We start from the raw sequence: 6,782 nt of genomic DNA, 5'->3' as shown, positions 1-6,782 counted from the left end.
AAATCTTCAATTATTATCGTAAACGAGCATGTTGAGTTTGGAAGCCCCCTATTTTGCCTTCGAACGCTCGTTTCCGCCTACGCGAGCACGGCCGGCGCGAGGAGCCGTTCAGTGCGGGCCGGCCACCGACCAACCCCGCTGAGCTAGTGCCTCCTCTATAACTTTCAGTGCCCGTGAAAAGGGGAGGAGAACAATAGGCAGCGCCTGCGCTGCCTATTGAGACAATGAGAGGGGAGCCTGCGCTGGCCCATGCTGTACAGCGAGGCCGTGGAAATATTAGCGGAATCTCAATTTTACGATATTCTGACGCAAGTTTAGCCGAAGACTGAGCTGTGAACTCGTAGGTTTTTTGTTTTACTCAAAACAATCACCAGCAGTTTCTATCGCGGCCACTGAATGAAAACACTCAAGTGCCTGTTTCATCCCGCGGTCGTTCTAAGCAACCACCACAATCGGCACGAGTTAAACAGCATTGCTGTGCACTGTCGCGTTTGCGGCAAGCTCGAGTGACGCGTGACAATTGAAAGCGAGACGACATGGCGGCTGTTAAAATGCCTTAAATTTACACGAACTAGATAGAGTGAGGGGTTTGAATAGACAGTAAGCATACAGTTCGTACTTCTGCTTTCATGTTCAGCGTATAGAGGCAAAAAACATTTATTGCACACCGAAACAAAGAAAAAAGAAACTTGCTCTACACACCCGCACTGCCCGCGCACCTTAAAGCCTTGCATACTTCCTCGAAAGTGGCTTCATTGCAAAATATTCGCGTGCATCGTGCTTGTTCGTCAGAGTGAAAGAATAGTTCGACAAGAGGGGCCTGAGGAAACGCACTGAAATCAGGTCCATCAGTTTCACCCGGTGTTCATGGCTGTCGTCGCTTCTACACTTTAGCAGCCTTGATGAGCAGAGGGCTGGCACAGTGTACTTCGTTAACTCATACAGTGGTTTCTGCAGAGTTGGGTTGTTCTTGAGTGCAGAGTCAGCAAAAGCCCTCAAAGTGTCCAGAGCAAAGAGAAGCTGATCGGAAGGGTAGAGCAGGCCCCCTCGGTCCTGGCAGCGTGAGAACTGTAGCAGTGGCTGGTTGTTGACCGGCTTGGTACACACAGCGAGACAGTTCTCGCAATTCATCTTCTCACTGACGACGCGGGCAATGTAACCACCTACATACACTGTGGCCGATATTTGCAGTGATGCCAGGTACTGGGGTAACATCGAAGCCGTCAGCCTTTGCAACACAATTGCTGCTCTCTTAAACTGAGATGGCGTTTGTGCAAGTGTGTAAGAAGTCAAAGTAGGCTGCGAAAGGGAAGTACAGGCTGGTTCACAAATTGAAGCAGCAGCGTTGGCCGCTAGGGTCCCGACATGAGAACAACTTCACTGGGGTTAGTATGCGCTGCTTCAGAAGATGAAGCAGACGCGTTGGCAGGTAGGGATCCCTACATCACACCTTCACTGTGCACAACATTCGATGCTACATTGGTTGTAGCAATGCCAGTCTTCAGAACTTTATCTAGTCCTGACAGTGCTACCTGAACATCGAACGTGTCGTTGCAACCTGATGACATGCGCAAAGTTCCAAACAGTGACTCTATTGGGTCACTGTTGAACCTGCGCGTCAGAACAAAAAAAAATATCTCTTCTCTCAGCAAATACTTAGTGCAAGCCACTGTAAAGTATGTGGTCACAAGAAGAGCCTCGCATGTTTCTTGTGTAAGAAATTCACTGTCATGGATGCACCTTTTCTTCAGTTCGTCCAAGTACAATGGAAAAGTGACCTCAAGCCACTCAAGCCGGGCATCTTCAATGTCGTCATAGTGGCGAGCATCAGCAAAATTCTGCTGGACATGTTGCGTGGTGTTACTCGTGTCGTGGAGCACAAACCAGCGGAAAAAGTGACTCATGAAAGTAATCATGGGGCCTGCAGTTTAAAACGATACAGAGCACGTGTGTCCCGCTTGGTCCTTCAGGTGCTGTAAAGCAGCAGTCACACTTGGTGACAGAACCTGAATTGCCCTTGCAACATTCATTTTCTCAATGTTGTTGGGGAAGACGTGCTTGCGGCTCAAGTACCTTAAAGGCTTCACGGTCAAGTCTTTCTGCAGCTCGTACAATTTCTTGAGGTGAGAAGAAGAAATTTCGGATTTTGGGCCAATGTCATGTGCCAGAAACTGCAACCGAACATTTTTCAGCACATGACACGGGTCGAAACCCATAAAAAGAATTTTATCGTGGTCACTGGGATGTTCAGTCCTGTAAGTCAGTATGCCATTTCCGAGTAGTTTCATGGCAGTGATATTCACCCTGTGATTGTCAGCCACTAGCCGCACAATCCTGAACCCACATGCTTCCACTTTTTTCATTACGAAGATGATCAGTTCATGAAGCTGCAGTCCAGTTAGCCCCTTTGTGAAGTAGTAGGCAAAAGGAATTTGAAACGGTGTTGTCAAGCCGCTTATAACAAAGCACAAAAGAGAATTCGTTAAAACAAGGTCGCTGTCTTCTTGTTCTTGCCATAGGTGAGCATCTGCATGCCCAACAAAGCAATCTCTTTGCTTGTTGTATTGCAGCTTCTTCTTGATTCTCATCTCATCCACGATGAGTGAGCAGACTTTTTGCTGTGGTTTCTCCAAGTTCCTTGCTTCAGCCAGTAGTCTTGTCTCGACCAACTTGCTGAAGCCTGTCTCACCGCTCGTTGTTCCAATGTAGTTTTTCAAGGTTTTTCCACTTGGAAGATTTAAAACCTCGCCTCTCATGTGCTCGTATGCTTTCCTTGACAAATGTCTGAGCACTACGCATCGACGGGTTGTTTCCTCAGTCCAGGTTGGTCTTATTTTCTTGAAATTCGTTATCTGATCCATCAGAAATTAAGCTGCTGGCTGTTTTTCAGTGGCTCTTTCTTTGATGTAGGAGATGTCTGCAGTCATGGAATCCTCCTGGAGCTTCTTTAGCTCTACCTTGTACTTGCCCACAGTCTGCTGTAACCTTAGAATCTGGCTTCTCCAGTCTCTTTCTTTCCGTTTCCATTTGGCTCTTTCTGTCACGAGCAAACTGGGGGTTGACCTGCTGTCCACTTGAACAATCTTGTCACACGTCGCAGCTTTGGGCGGAGTTTCATTCCCATTTGGGGCATGCTGCTGGTCTGTTGCTTCGCCGCCACTACCGGTGGTGTCCATAGGCTCCACAGCTTGAACTTCGGGGTTTGGAGCGGTCGGCATAGCAGGTGACTGCAGCCAGGGAGTGCCTGTAGCACGATCATTTTCGAGCAGTCTCGTAGGGGCACAAGCTCGTTTGGCGATGCTAGCTGTGCTGCGTTCACTGCTTCGTTTCGGTTGCAGGTGTGACGGGTAGTCTGCAAATACTGAAGGTATCATTCCTTTCTTTAGGCGCCGTCTCTTCCCTTCGAGAAAATCGTCAGCCTTAAAGTGACGGCTACATACCTTTGTGTAGCACGAAGTCACATTCGGTGCCCAGTTATCCCGTCGAATAGCAGCAAGCCATTTCACTCGCACATCGCCGACAGCGGGAGTCTCGCGTAACGACAGTCCGACTGCCTTTTTCTTTTCGTCGGACTTGCACAGAGGCACGCAGCAGTACGACATTTCAAGACATTTAAAAACGTAGCCGCGGCAAACAAACAAGAAGGACGCCCTGCCGAGTGCTGCGAGCCTGGCCGAGACACTGTTTACACGGCGCCCCCACGCGGCGCCTTCTAGCGGAGGAAGAAGGGAAGCCCGACGGCCGCGGAGGGTCCGTTTCCGGGGCACTGAAAGTTGTAAGGAGGCACTGGCTGAGCGGTAGCGGATGTAGTAGGCGGAGCTTGGCCGTCGTCTGTTACAAGAAGCGTGACGTACCGCCGAGCGGAACCAATGGCTGCGCGCTTCTCGACGCAACCCTGTTTCTCTTGGTGTCACCTACCAGGTCTTGCGCCTGGTCGGTGGCGTCTCCGCTTCCATGCAGTGCTTTGGAGGCGCGGTGAAAGAGCCAATGCGCCAGGCCTTGTTGCGGGCCCTTTTTAATGAACGATAACTCGGCTAATACTCAACGCTTTTAAACCATTTTTGCGGCAGGACGTTCTTTGTATAGTACTCCAACGATAGCGCACGTAAAATCTAAACCTATGGAACCCTGTTTAGGGCCCCTTTAAAGATTCTACGTTTGCACCAGTGTTTTTCCGAGTTGCCAGCGAGTGCCAGGACTCTCTTGTGTACACCGAGGTAATCAGAAAAATCAAACCTGGCCAATACTGCCATTTTGGCCTCAGTTAAGGCCTTCGAGTTGCCCTCAAGTTTCTGACCTTGTCATCATACAAACGTGGATAGGCTCCCTTTGAGGAAGAGTACGCGGGACCAGTGTTGGCCTTTAATTCTTCACGTTGGCAACTGTGAAGGCAGCGAACCCGTTCCAGTTGGCGTTTATTATGGGCACACCAAAGCTCTAGAAGTTAATGTCTTTCTTGGGGCATTTGCGTCAGACCTTAAAGGAGCCATGAAGAGAAAATACAACTTCGTTCAATTTGAAAGTACTAGGATTCAGTATCTCACTCAGCTCCCTTACAGCCACAAAAGGTGTTTTTTAACGAAAAAAAGCAAGAAGTATTTAAAAACTTTCAAATTTTGCGCCACAGTGACGTGTTATGAGAAAGAATGACGTCATACGGGTCGACAATAAAACATAATTTTCAGTGCGTTAACTGCACGCTGGCATTAAAGTGATGCGGCCAAATGGAACTAGAGGCCCCATTACAGACGTCCAGTCATGTGTCGTCACGACAGGACAGTTAGGCGTCCGCAAATCGCACAAACAAGGTTCCGTGACGTCATAGAAAAGTTGCGGGAAATCGGCTAGGGGGTCGCGACTGCTTCACACGTTTTCTTTAATATCTCCGTTATTTGTTAGAAGATTGCGATGATATTGGTATCATTGTTATCGGGACTAAGCAGTATTTTTTAATAAACCCAACTTGTATTTTGTCTTCATGGCTCCTTTAACACCGTTCTCCAGAAAGGCCATCATTTTTCTTCCCGGAAACGGCAGGGTGAAAGTGCAACTGGGGGCCATAATTTGTGATGCCCCAGCCAAATCTTACATTCTTTGCATGAAGGGGCACATTGGCTATTTCAGTTGCTCAAAGTGCACAACTGAATTGGATTTCTTGAAAGAACGAATGTGCTTTCTTCAGCTTGATCCACCGACGCTAGTTTCTAGTTTCCCCACTAAACAACAAGAGCACCACAACTCGGAAACAATCCTAGAGCAATTGCTCATAGACCTTGTTCGCTAAGTGCCACTAGACTACATGCATCTCGTTGGGCTTCGTGTCATGCAGAAGCTCTTACTGCTTTGGGTGAAATATGAGAAAAGCTACCGCATTGGTAAAGCTGCTAGGCATTGCGCTGCTGAGCACGAGGTCGCGGGTTCGTTTCCCGGCCGCGGCGGCCGCTTTTCTGATGGAGGCGAAAAGCAAAATAGCCCGTGTGTACGAGATTTCGGCGTACGATAAAGATCCCCAGGTGGTCAAAATAACCCGGAGCCCTCCACTACGGCGCGCCTCATCGCCTGCGTTGCGTCGGCGCGTTAAACCCTACAATCAATCAAATCAAAGCTGCTAGGCAGTCCTTCTGGTGCAAACGTTGAAAGTCGGCACTATGTTCCATCAGACATGTCCCGAAAGTGAAGTTTATCAGACCATGACAGATGGAAGGCGTCAGAATCGCGCCTGATTTTGCTCTATACTAGACCAGTAGTGCTATGGCTCAAGACACCTGACCATCTCAAGGACAATTTTGTGACACTACACTGTGCTATAACTATTCTGAGCAGCCCGGTGCTTTTCAATGTGAACCGAGACTATGCACATAACTCTAGATGCGTTTTGTGGAGACTTATATTACACTGTATGGTACAAATTCAGTGTTTAACAACGTTCATGGCCTAATTCTTGCGGCTACTGATGGGCGTACACATGGATCTCTGCACAGCTACAGTGCATTCCCCTTTGAGAACTACATGCAGAAGCTTACAAAGTATGTGTGAAAGCCGGAAAAACCCCTCGTGCAGCTTTCCAACCAAATTGCAGAAGATCGCTTGCCTTATGTCTGGCTGCGAAACCAGGCAACACAGCACCATCAAGTTCACAAACGTCCGGTATCAAATACACAACAGGACGTATACATGAAGCAGGACCCTTGCCGCAGGGGAGCACTGGACCCCACTAAAAATCTGTAAAGTTCTTAGCAGACATCAGCATCGAGACAACTACGAGAACGCCACGTTCAAGATGAAAGATGGCAGCATTCTCAAAGTGGAAAATATTGCGCATTCCACAGCTTACGATCAACCCGTGTCAGTTGGAAGGCGGTACCGAAAATTGGAAGACCATTACACATATCCATGTAGCTGTTCTCTTTTGGATGTGTACCTGGCTTCGAAACCCTATGAAATTCACTTCTGGCCACTGAAGGAGGTCGCGGCAAAATGCGTGATACTCCAAGTTGGAACTAAGTATATGCTCTTTTCCCAAAGGTGCGCCTCAAACCAAGCACTGGAAGTCCTGTCCTAAAGGAAGTCCTATAGTAAGCCAAGCACTGGAAGTCCTGTAACTTAGGGTGTTTGTTAAACTTGTTCGTTTACACTGCTTGTAAGTTTGTTACCAGTGTTGTGTTCAGGCAAGCTATTCTTTATGTTAAAACCGCAGCACCATAACTGGAATACCGAAGTTTTTTTTTTTTAATAGAAGAGTTTAGTAGTGACTCTCTTTATGTTGACTTTGTTCTCCTGTA

General features: G+C 48.0%; 2 pseudogenes; one reads left to right on the top strand and one right to left on the bottom strand.

Moving 5' to 3' along the window:
- Positions 1–593: 593 nt before the first annotated feature.
- On the bottom strand, positions 594–2,588 carry LOC144165040 (uncharacterized; annotated as a pseudogene).
- Positions 2,589–4,978: 2,390 nt separating this feature from the next.
- Positions 4,979–6,036, top strand: LOC144164845 (uncharacterized; annotated as a pseudogene).
- Positions 6,037–6,782: the final 746 nt, after the last annotated feature.

Source organism: Haemaphysalis longicornis, unplaced genomic scaffold (genome assembly GCF_048455015.1).
Source record: "Haemaphysalis longicornis isolate Haplotype H1 unplaced genomic scaffold, Haemaphysalis longicornis Haplotype H1 scaffold_14, whole genome shotgun sequence".
In the NCBI taxonomy this organism is placed as follows: Eukaryota; Metazoa; Arthropoda; class Arachnida; order Ixodida; family Ixodidae; genus Haemaphysalis; species Haemaphysalis longicornis.
The sequence above is the reverse complement of the archived record's forward strand: the minus strand, read 5'-3'. Positions and strand labels throughout refer to the sequence as shown.